Below are 13,096 nucleotides of genomic sequence, written 5' to 3' on the forward strand. Positions count from 1 at the left end.
TTTCCAAAAAAGTGGTATCGGTGCATCCCTAATCTGAGGTAAACATTTTGCTTTTCATTTGACCCCTGACCTGTCTGCTGTAATGCAGGAGGCAGGTTTATGACCTATACTGCAGCCAGACACCACAGGAAGCCTTCCTCCATGTTTTCTTTACAGTAATTGATTCAGCCAGTTTAAGTCTCCTTTGTTTTTGTGCATTAGATCACTGTGTGGGTTGTGTTGAGTGGTTATGTATTTGTAAGTAGCCATTATGACTTGACTAGTGGTGTTTATCTCTTTTAAGGGTCTAGTATCATCAGTTAATTAGTTTTTACACTTTGCAGGCACTTTGCTGTAAATACAACAACACTGCTGAAAAGTCTAATTTAAATAATTACTACTGATGCACCTATCAAATAAACTAACATTTGCACAGGTGTTGAAATGCTGGACTCTTCCTCTCCTAAATCTGTGGCAGAGAAAAAATGTTGCAGGAGTGTTTTTTTTACATGATATGTAAGAAAAATAAGAAAAAGAAAGAAACCCTGTGATTTTAATGTGAATGCATTACTGACATCTTATCCAAACACACATTGTGCACACCACTTTATCCCCTATTACAACTGCAGCTTTTATTAGTGCATGTTCACGGGACTTCTGATTCTATAGGGTCTTGACAAAAGTCTCTGCAATCAATTGATTACAATCAAGTGATTCAATTGAAACATGGAAATCAGCATTTCACCATTTTATACTATACATACATGTTTTGCTTTCAAGACTGGACAGGAGTGGCATGTGGGCGGCATTGTAGAGTGTGTTGACAGGAGGAAAACTTACACGCTCAGTAAATCACCCCCGTCACTACCTAAACCTCAAAGTCTCTAAACAGGAAGTGCATCTGCATGAAAGCTTCTGTTTTATATGCAGACAGATGACCTTTTGATGTAAAACCTTTCTCTGTATCTAGAGAAACACTTTAACTATATATTCAACTATATAGTTTAACATTTGGTCCGTAACTATCATTTAAAAACAATAAAAAGGTTTAAAAGAATATACATAGGCGGCTATAAAGACTGCAGGTCAAACATCGTGCAGATACAGAAGGACCTCCTGGGGTCCAAAATGTCGCACTATTACAGAGCAATGCTTACAATAGTCTTGCATGGTTAGCCAGTTAGACAGATGCAAATGTTAAAGTGCTAAAACAGACATGTAAATAAAATACAACATCATGTTAGCAGCTTATTGGTATTAATGTCTCTTAAAGCTCTCCATGACCTAGCTGCATCTTAACTCTCTGAGCTGCCACAGTCTTATAAACCCACCCGCTGTCTCAGGTCAGCTGATCAGCTGTTCCTGAATGTTCCCAGGACTGAGCGTAAACTTAGAGGACATCGTGCTTTTGCTGCAGCATCTCTGAAACTGTGACACGATCTGCCTTTAGAGATTAGACAGGCTTCTTCTCTGCCTGTTCTTAAATCACTCCTGAAAACTCATCTCTTCACCCTGACCTTTGACACCTTGTAAGATGTTGGTTTTTAGTTTGAGTTTTTTAGTTTATTTTTGCTGTTTTATCTTGTTTTGAAATATAGGGCTGTTTACATTTTTTATGTATTATGTGTTTTATTTTTTTACTGTTATGTTTTATTCTATTGTTCTTAACTCATTTACTGTACAGCACTTTGGTTTTGTCCTGGGTTTTTTAAAGTGCCTTCTCAATAAAGATGGATTGGATTGGACTGGAAGATAAACACTTTAGTTTGCAGTACTGTGGTGAGTTCACAGTAAAGCACTGTGTTGGACTGGCGCACAGTGATTGTGGCGTTCATGGTCAGTGTTAGGTTACCTCAAGTACAGTGGATTCATTTGCATTTAAGCTGATGATGCTTCGATTAAGTCATCAAATTTCACCTTTATATCAGCTCTATAAGCCAATTCTCAGGATACTGTTAGTGTAGGAAATGGAAAGACAACCAAGATATCTGTGAAACGTCTGCTTACATCTTGAATTCAGCTCCGGCGTATGTGGTAAGTTGTTAATGAGTGACTTTAATTGATTCTTTCTTCAGATGTGGCTATACACTCTACTGAGAATAAGCATACTGTCATGATATGAGTGGATCTTCAAAATAGACATCAAAATAGTTCATGGAGAAAATAAGTAGAAAAAGTAAAGATCTTATTAGGAATAATACTGTTTGGATAATTATAACCATCATAATCAACCAAATCATCTCAACATGTATTTGCTCAAAAATGTATTTATTACCACAAACATGTATTTAATTATCAACAAAAGGAAAATCAACAGTTTCTAGAACTCCAACAGGGGCAGGACTTGGAGGTACTGGGATTTCAGGAGGCAGCAGAATGGTACACTGGTCAGTGTCATTATTATTGACCTGTGATGGTGGATGGCCTTGGAGGGAGCTGAGAGGTAACTCAGACCTCTTCTCTTCAGGACAAATAAAGCAAACATACTCCTTCTCAGCAGCTGGAGACTTAGAGACATCCCAACTCATCAGCCTCATGCGTTTGGGCATCAAATGTTCCTCTTCATCATTAACAGAAAAAGCAGTAGAATACCTGCGCTTTCTGCAGAGACCTAACTCTGCAGTGGGTGGAGGTCTCGGAGGCAGAGGAACATCAGTAGGACACATGAAAAACGTCACGTCATCATCCAGGGATGAATGATCGTTTTTCAAATCTGGATGAATGATCTTGTCTGTGTCCTTTGCATGAAAGCTGGCATCAGCAGGTGGAGGAACTGAAGAAACTGGAACATCAGAACTCATCAGCCTCATGCGTTTAGGCATCAAATGTTCCTCTTCATCATTAACAGAAAAAGCAGTAGAATACCTGCGCTTTCTGCAGAGACCTACCTCTGGGTGGGTGGAGGTCTCGGAGGCAGAGGAACATCAGTAGGACACATGAAAAACATCACGTCATCATCCAGGGATGAACGATCGTTTTTCAAATCTGGATGCATGATCTTGTCTGTGTCCTTCGACTGAAAGCTGGCATCAGCAGGTGGTGGACTTAGGAGCTCACATGCAGGTGCGCTGATAGGTCGGAACATGAAAGCGGGAACTTCATTGTCCAGAGCACAACGGTCTGCACTGGATGAGCGTGGGAGCTTCTCCTTTGCCTGTGGAGGAGGCAGACTTTGACTTTGTGTTGCAGAGGAACATTCAAGTCATCTGACGTTTTGCTCTGTTACATATTATTATTGTTGTTGTTGGATTTTTCTTTAAAAATTCACACGATTTAATGTTTAGAAACAGACACAGTGAAGGGTAACTTACCACAGCTCGAGCCATTTTAGGCGTCTGTCAAGGCAAAGACGCAGGATTTGGTTTCTCTGTGTAAGATTACAGGACAGTTGTCAGTTTCATTTTCAAGTCAGTTGGATAAATTCATATCAAACTTCTCAAACTGTATCATTAAAGCATTGTTTAGGTGGACAAATATGAAAGATATGAAGATAAAAACAGTAACAGCTGGCAATCAAGGGAAAACAACCTTATGAAAAAGGTCTTAATCATTATTGTTTTAAAGTAAATCTTTCAGTGCTTACTTCAGTGATTGTTTGAAGTCTCTGTGCTTGTTGTCAGTCGCAGATTTGTGTAAAATATTTGCAGTTTGTGAATAAAGTTTGCAGGAGCTCCAAAGTTTGTCTGTTCAATACCAAAGTAATGAGGAGACTGAGTGCAGGTTTGGAATCCTCAGTGACAGAAGAATGCAGCAATGTTTGAATTTGAATTTGTTATTGTTTTATTAACAACAACTACCAGGATCATACCATAGCAACACAGTGATGCCCAATCAAATGTCAGGTACAAGGGATAGCCCACATACACATCCAACAGCACAGTAAAGCAATGGGCACCAATGCCACCAGTCAGGCCTTAAAAATACCTGAGTTATATAACAGCACACTGACAGTGTCTCATCCAAAAATATAAAATGTATAAATACAGTTAATATCATTTTCATTTAAATTTTATTTAATTCTCTTCATATAGTGCCAAACAGATGTCTCAAGTCGTCACTGTTACAACATAGATAAACATGAACATGAAATCCATTATTTAATTCTCTTCCATTCACTCCAGTTCAATTCAATAGCTATATAGATGGATAGACAGATACTGTATTATATACTATATTGATTCCAAATGGAGAATTAATGTGTTATATCACCAGGATAATGAATTCAAGTAGTACAATCTCCAATAAACAGACAACACAGTTCAAGTTCAAAGTGCAATATGTGCAGGATCCAGGCTTTATATTGTAAGATGCAAAATGTTTATATATACATAATATTGTTGAAAAAATAAAGAAAGTTAAAAATCAAAATAAGTTTATTGTCACTGTGGCTGATGTGATTGCAATATGAACCCGGAAGCAGACAAGGGAGAGATGGAACTGAATCTTAACAAAAAACAAACCATTTATTAGATTGAAAAACACGAACACAAAACAAGGCCCAGCAAACAGGGGCGGAAACTAAAACTAAAACCTATCCTGGGAATAACTCGGTATGACTATGACAACTATGACAAGAAAAACATGAACATGAATCCGAGGAGGTGCATGCGAGAAACTCTGATGAAAAAACATGAACATGAACATGGACCTAAACAGAATCAGGAGATAACCTGAAACCCGGAATAACGTGAACGGAGGAAAACGCACCAACACTGCCCAGAGGAAGACAGCGGACTTAAATACACAGAAGAGAAAGGAGGGAAGTGGAAACACAGCTGACACAAATGAACCTGACACCACAGGGGAAGCAACATGAAACACACTGAACATGGAAACACAACCCTTTCATAATAAAAGACGAAACAAGGAGAGACGTGGACGTGTGATGGGCTGAGTTGCCAAATGGCTGGTAGGCTTTTAGCTAGGCTTTAGCTTCAGCCAAGTGGAAGCTAAATTGGCTAGTCATTCATATGTAAATTAGGTTGTTACCTGAGAATTCTGGAGGGGAGTGGGGGTGTGTGAATGATTGCTGATTTCTAACTGCCAACTGCCTCTTTGTTTGTCTGGGGGGGAGCTGCTAAAAGCGGTGAACTTCCTTTTGTGTTCGTCTTGATGCATTCTCAATCATCCAGGAAAATAAATCTCCAAAAGTCACCAACTTGGAGTGGTTAGTTTCCTGAGCCACAAGGAAACTTGTGTTTCAGTTTGCCATCTTAGGGAGAAATCAACACACATGGGTGTATTTCCTTTGTTGCTGAGATTTATTGATAAAAACAGTACAAAAAAACCAACCATTTGTACACATATTTACAAATAATAATAAAAAGTGAGTGAGTACATTTCAACATTTTCAGCAATCACTCACAATCCTGGCACTGCCATGGTATCTGTAGTCTGCATTTACCACATGTGTATCTGTAGCAGTGAACACATCGCACAGTGGCATGATTGTTCTTGCATTTGTGTTTGACCTGACACATGGCTCTTTTTCCAGGGCTCGGTGTGGAGGGTTGTGTCCGAAGCAACTGTTCTTTTCTTGCCTTCTTCCCAGCTACATGAGAGTGAGCCAGCTCTCTTGCAAGCTCCACCAGGAAGTCCACCCGTCTTTCCTTCGTCCCGGTGCATGCTTGATACAGCACATCCTGCGGAGCTCCATAGGATAATTCTAAAAAATGCTTTAGTTCCTCACATTTTAATGCAACCCACTGAATTAAAGCTGAAACTACATCTGAGTTGTATCATTTCAAATTCATTGTTGTAATTTACAGAACCAAAGTTAGAGAAAGTTGTTTCTGTCCAAAGTCTTATAGACATAACTGTATGATTTTCAATGATTTCAAGGACAGCTGAAGATAAAAAGTATTCAACAAGGAGAGACCAGGAATTAGTGACGTGCAGAGTTTGAATAAGAAGCTGTAATTAGACTGAATGCAAGACGAGAGCAAAGCCATGGCAACAGCAGGAAGTGGAGCAGGACCTGCGTGTGTCCATGAAGCTCGATGTTTTTGTGCACAGATCACATGCAGTCTGAAATGTTGTGCAGTCCAGACTGTATATTTTGCTGAGTGAAATACAAAAGCTTCCTTCATGGATGGAAAAGAAACTGTTTCAGTGTCAAATGAAACACTTTCTGTTGATTTCAACTCCCAGAACTGAGTTCAGCTGAGCTCCACGGTGCAACAATTAGACTCCACTATGTTTCCTCTGCTTTGTAACAGCAACAGGCTGTTTAGGGCAAGATTTGCTAAAAGGCTCAAAACAGACAATTCAAAATCCTGTTTGACTTTATAAAGGAGACACAAATGTGCAAAAATCTTGACAGAGTGCTACAGTGTCACAGACAGTTGCACTGCCTTTGATGAGAAACACTGAGTGATAGTAAAACTAAACAATCACTGCAACACACTGATACAGGAGAAGTTGTGATTGTTCTTTTCATTTGTCCTGTTGTGTAGTTTGGCTGTAGTGTGCCCCCCACCCACCCCCCTTTCAAGAAGCCAGCTGTATGATCGTCCACATTAAGAGAAGGAGTTAAAAGTGGGAGTCAAAACCTCCAACTTAAAGTGGAACATTAATGTCACACAAATGCAGACACAGACTCAGTGCCATTTTTATATTGTTAGATTCAGAGATTTTATTGAAGTTCTCAGTTATATTAGGGACATACAGAATGCTTTCTAATGGAATAAGAGGAGAGAGTGAAGCAACTGTGCCACCCTAAGGACCATGGAGTGGGATTAATGATCAGTTGTGCTCATTTGATACCAACTAATGTGTGTTGGGTGCATTGTGAGCGCCGTCCCGGAGCGAACCAAATCCCAAGACTGGCAATTGGGACATTGAATGTCACCTCTCTGGTGGGGAAGGAGGCTGAGTTAGTGCGTGAGGTTGAGAGGAACCGGCTAGATATAGTCAGGCTCACCTCAACACACGGCTTGGGCTCTGGAACCAGCCTCCTGGAGAAGGGCTGGACTCTGTCTCAGTCTGGAGTTGCCCCTGGTGAGAGGCGGCGGCCTGGGGTGGGTATCCTGGTGTCCCCTTCAGCTTGCTGCCTGTATGTTGGGGTTTCTCCCAGTGGATGAGAGGGTTTGTTATCTGTGCCTCCGGGTTGGGGTTCAGAGTACCCAGCCTTCTTGGAGTCCCTGGGTGGGACACTGGAGGGTCCTACTGGGAGACTTAAATGCTCATGTGGGCAACAACATTGAAAGCTGGAGGGGCGTGATTGGGAGGAATGGACCCCAGGACCTGAACCCGAGTGGTGTTTTGTTATTGAACTTCTGTGCAAACCACAGCTTGGCCATAACGAACACCATGTTCGAACATAAGAGTGTCCATAAGTGCACGTGGCACCAGGACACTCTAGGCCACAGGTTGGTGATTTGTTGAGTCTTCTCAGTTTGTGCTAAATCATTGAGTTGATTCTCAGTACTGTTCATTACAGTTCCTGACCTGTTCTTTCCTGTACCTAGATTTCCTGGACGCGTCCCTGACCCTGTGTGGATTGCCTGTTGCTGGATTGGCATGAGAGTGTAACGGTGTGAGGGTGAGTGGCTGAAGAGGAGTGAGCGTGCGAGCCTGGAAGAGGTGAGTGTAACACAGACGATGCGACGAGGAGCACAGGCAGACAGGAGGGGACACAGCTGGAACTAATGGGCATAACGAGACACAAACCTACAAAGTAAAACAGGAAACTCACAGGCTGTTTCACAATACCAACTTGGGGACACGAACAGAACACAGAGGAAAGACACAGGTAGGGACAATAGAAACACTAAACACACAACTCAAACCCTAAGAACAAATACAAAACAGCAGAAACTGGAAAATAATACCAACAAACTCAAAACACTGGGTCAATGACTCAGGACCACGACAGATCTGCCCTGTTTCACACTTAACACTTTGTGCCCACAGAAATTGGGCGCACCCACAGAAACGCAAAGCAGGAGATGAAGCATCGCTGAATATATGTCCAAACCAACTTCATTCTAAGCCAAAGACTAGAAAATATGGTGAAGCATATTTTACATGTAGTTGTTTTTTCCTGTGTAATAATATTCAACATTGCTATCAATACCTACCTCGGCACTTGTGCAGGTGAAACCAAAGGGAAGATAATCACACCGTGACGCCTCTTCCTTTGTAAATGGAGGGACAGCAACTGCATGTGTGTATGTAAGTGTGTAAAACCTGCAGATAGTCAGATTAACAGTATTTTGTCTCTATCTGCCATTCTGCAATTCATCTCATGTAAACAATAATGTGCGCACAGCATGACGTGAAAAAAAGGCACATATCTTTGACGTTGCGTGACCAACTCTGTATTCCTCGTCCACATGTAAACGCAAAAAAGGAGTTTTAAAAAATCTCAGTTTTCGGTGATTCGAAACGCCGTTTACATGTGGACGAAAGGTCCAAACACATAGAAACAGCTGCGTTTTCAAAAATCCCCGTGTAGATGTGGACGTAGCGTAAAAGAGTTAGTAGTTTATTTTCTTACTACCTGTAATTTATTGCAGATTATTTGTATTTGCTTAATTGTTTACTAAATGTTTGAGGTGTGAAATAAACCGCAATGGAGCAAAATATGGGCGTGTGTGGTTGGAGGTTGTGTTTGTGCGTGCGCGCGCGAGAGGGGGGCGCGAACATTTATCTTGTAAAACAAGAGGGGCCCAGCAAAAAAAAGTTTGGGAACCACTGCTTTAGGGTTTCCTGACCGCCATGCGCCAGGAGACGACACGCTCCAACCTGTCCAGGGGCTGGGCCTTGGACATGGTCACCCTTAGCAACGATGTCACCAAGATGATGAGGGAGGTCGTCTAAGCTCTGATGTTCTGATATTTTCCATTTTTCTTCAGCACCAAACATGTTTGTAGGTTTTTAGTCTGTTAAATTTATGAAAATCAAAATGTTTCCACCTCTTCTCTCTGCAAGTCTCTAATAATAATAATAATAATAATAATAGTAACATTAATGATCGTGTATGTGACCTCACACAGTAAAGCTGATGTGAGGATCATCACAGTTTTGGTGGTTGTATGAACTTAGAATGCATAAAATAATAATTTGTTTTAATTAAAAAACTTTCCCTCTGTCATTTCCTGAGTGTTTCAAAATAAAAGTCCTCTCTTTCATGTTTTGAATGTGAGGCTGTTCCTGTGATGCCTTCAAATCTGTTTCAGTCTGCAGTTTTTTACAGTTCAGACCCAAAGTGACTCAAACATTTACTTAAAAGAGGTTTTTGTTCGTCTGGGTTTTCCTGCTCAGCAGCGCTAAACAGGCAAAAGCAGAAAAACACAAACAGAAAGAAACAGGAAAATATGTGTTTCTGTGAACAATGCAGCAGCAAAATGAAAGACCAGGATTTATTTTTTAATGGCTGACAAAAACATTAAATGATCATGTTTATTTTCACATAAATGTTCCATCGGTCCTTCTTTTACAATAAGTTTAGAAATGAAAAATACTAATAACACACCAGGAAAAAGGCAACAGCACGAGTCCTGAAAGGCTTAAAGAGAAAATAAACGCACAAAGAATGAAACAAAAAGGCACAAAACCTCAAAACAAGAGTGAATTAAATCTGAGCGACACACAAAGATGCTAAAAGCCCCAAACATGAACCTGTGAGGTCATTAATACCTGTGTGTGTGCATGTTTACATGTCTTTGTGGGGACCAAAATGCCCGTCCCCACAAGTTTGAAGACATTTGTGAGACTCAGAATGTGGTTTTAGTGTCAGGGACAGTCAGGTCAGGGTTAGGCATTCAGTCTTAATGGTTAGAGTAAAAGGCTGAGGAGAGCATGATGTCAAATAGATGTCCCCACAAGGATATGAAAACACAACCGTGTGTGTGTTACTGTGAGTTTGTGAGACAAGTGAAGATTTGAGAATCAGTGAGAAATGTTTCACTTCCTGTTGGTGAAGAAGAGCAGACTCCTCTTCAGCCACAGAAATGAAGAAGCTTTTATTTTGTCAGCCTGACAAACACGAGCTGAGCCACGAGCAGAGGCGACCCTGCAGAGGTGAAGGTCACAGTCAGAATCAGCGCCAGAGAACCGCACAAGGACGGCCTCATTGGTCACGGCTGAGTTCATTATGTGATGGTAACAAGCTGATTATTACAGAACAGGAAACACACGTCTGCTCATCAAACACCAGCTGCTGCTGCTTTTATCAGTCTGACAACAAAACCTCACAAGAAAGAAGTTTTTGTGAGTTTGCAGCGTTCCTCTAAACTGAAAACTAAAACAGCCTGAAAATGGGAACACGCACCCACACTCGAGAGTCAGGCAGCTTAAATGTGTTTGTCTTCATCTGTAGTTACGTTTCATTGGCTGGAAATGTGCTAGAATCATTCATGAGTCCAGATGAACAAAAACAAGTGTTTACTGCTCCACGCTGCACGAATCTGAATCAAAATCACTCAGACGCGCCCACGTAGGCATTCCACTAAAACCATGTGACCACCTTCACCTTTAAACCTGTCGTGAATATAATTTTAGACTCTGCACTTTATTTTGAAAGAACAGATTTGCAGGAAGTGCGGCTGCTGCAGAAACTCTTCACTTTTCACTGGCTTTAATCTTGAAGGTTTCTCCAGATGTGGAACATTCATGCTAAACATTCAACATCTGACGACCGTCTCCGTGTAAAACACTGACAAACTCAAACTTTATACGGTAACTGACAGATTTATTCCTCCATTTTCAGGCATTTCACAATGAACTTGGATTAGTTTGATGATTTTATTCACGTTGGTGAATAAAACCAGCCAAGAGGCTGATTCCTGCAGAGGAGGAGGCAGAGTGGAGGAATCTGCAGGTTCTGTCTCTAACACACAACCAGAGCTTCAATCATAACGAGCACATAATAAAACCATGATCCCCCCTGATCGACTCTTTTAGCCTGTTTCCTCTGGATCGAACAGGATCTAACAAACCCCAGCTTCTGCTGGGACACTGGTCATCATGGGAGGAAAAAGATGGCTGCCGTGTTGCCGTTTCCTGTCTTACACCAGCATTATACTTCCTGTATCTGTGGGTCTGAGTTTTTAATCAGAGGATGAACTTAAAGCTTTCAGTCTGCTCTACAACCCACCACCTATCCACACGTCTGCTAAGTGGACTGGAAATCAGTAAAACTTCTACCAGACTTTAGTAAATATTGCATTAAGATGAGCAGACAGATTTTAATCTCAGCATCGTGCACACAGATTTTTCAGGACACTGGAAGAGTTCCTGCCGTGGATTTAGATGTTAGTGTTGTGTGGATGATCCCATTCTGTGATCTTTGTGTTACTAACACTGATGACACCACCGTTATTGGACTCATCTCGGACGGGGATGAGTCTGCCTACAGGAGGGAGGTTGAACGTCTGGTGTCCTGGTGCAGCCACAACAACCTGGTGCTGAATGCCCAGAAGACAGTGGAGATTATTGTGGACTTCAGGACGCACAAAGCTCCACTCCCCCCCATCATCCTGACTGACACCCCCATCACCTCTGTGGACTCATTCCGCTTCCTGGGTACCACCATCACCCAGGACCTGAAGTGGGAGCCCACCATCACCTCCGTCATTAAGAAAGCCCAGCAGAGGATGTACTTCCTGAGGCAGCTGAAGAAATTCAACCTGCCAACACGGACGATGATGCAGTTCTACACTGCAATCATCGAGTCCATCCTCACCTCCTCCATCACCGTGTGGTACGCTGGAGCCACTATCAGGGACAAACAGAGACTGCAGCGTGTTGTGCGCTCTGCTGACAAGGTGATTGGCTGCAGACTCCCATCTCTGCAGGACCTGTACACCTCCAGGACACTGGGGCGTGCAGCTCGGATCTCAGCTGACCCTTCTCACCCTGGACACAGTCTGTTTGACCTGCTCCCCTCAGGCAGGAGGCTCCGGTCCATTCGCACCAGAACCTCTCGCCATAAGAACAGTTTCTTCCCCTCTGCTGTTGGACTCATGAACAATAACCGTATGACTGTTCCCACCACTAACACCCTATGCTGTGTTCACTGCATCATTCCATGTTTGGCACTGATCACCACCTGCACTCATGTATATATCATGTATATACAGTGGGGCAAAAAAGTATTTAGTCAGCCACCGATTGTGCAAGTTCCCCCACCTAAAATGATGACAGAGGTCAGTAATTTGCACCAGAGGTACACTTCAACTGTGAGAGACAGAATGTGAAAGAAAAATCCATGAATTCACATGGTAGGATTTGTAAAGAATTTATTCGTAAATCAGGGTGGAAAATAAGTATTTGGTCACCTCAAACATGGAAAATCTCTGGCTCTCACAGACCTGTAACGTCTTCTGTAAGAAGCTTTTCTGTCCCCCACTCGTTACCTGTATGAATGGCACCTGTTTGAACTCATCATCTGTATAAAAGACACCTGTCCACAGCCTCAAACAGTCAGACTCCAAACTCTGCCATGGCCAAGACCAAAGAGCTTTCGAAGGACACCAGGAAAAGTATTGTAGACCTGCACCAGACTGGGAAGAGTGAATCTACAATAGGCAAGCAGCTTGGTGTGAAAAAATCAACTGTGGGAGCAATCATCAGAAAATGGAAGACATACAAGACCACTGATAATCTCCCTCGATCTAGGGCTCCACGCAAGATCTCATCCCGTGGGGTCAAAATGATCATGAGAACGGTGAGCAAAGATCCCAGAACCACACGGGGGGACCTGGTGAATGACCTGCAGAAAGCTGGGACCAAAGTAACAAAGGTCACCATCAGTAACACACTACAACGGCAGGGAATCAAATCCCGCAGTGCCAGACGTGTTCCGCTGCTGAAGCCAGTGCATGTCCAGGCCCGTCTGAAGTTTGCCAGAGAGCACATGGATGATACAGCAGAGGATTGGGAGAATGTCATGTGCACTGTTAAAAAAAATTCCGTTATAAAACGGAAAAAGTGCTGGTAATTAATTACCAGCACTTTTTCCGTTATTGTACGGGCACTTCCGTAAACCTTAAAACGGATATTTCTGTAGATTTACCCGAGTTTTTCTGTACCATTGACGGACATTTCCGTCAAACCTAAAATGGAAAATTCCGTATTTTCCATAAATTTCGGCGTTATTGCACAGACAATT

The 13,096-nt window shown here is 42.1% G+C and overlaps 1 protein-coding gene across 1 annotated transcript in view; it reads left to right on the forward strand.

Annotated features, from left to right (window-relative positions):
- Positions 1–13,096, forward strand: part of LOC146682070 (NACHT, LRR and PYD domains-containing protein 12-like) — a 233,528-nt gene that overhangs the window by 27,412 nt on the left and 193,020 nt on the right. The window lies entirely within an intron of this gene.

This window comes from Copadichromis virginalis, linkage group LG23 (genome assembly GCF_057382275.1).
Source record: "Copadichromis virginalis isolate Kocher_CV1m ecotype Utaka linkage group LG23, C_Virginalis_male_GT1.1, whole genome shotgun sequence".
In the NCBI taxonomy this organism is placed as follows: Eukaryota; Metazoa; Chordata; class Actinopteri; order Cichliformes; family Cichlidae; genus Copadichromis; species Copadichromis virginalis.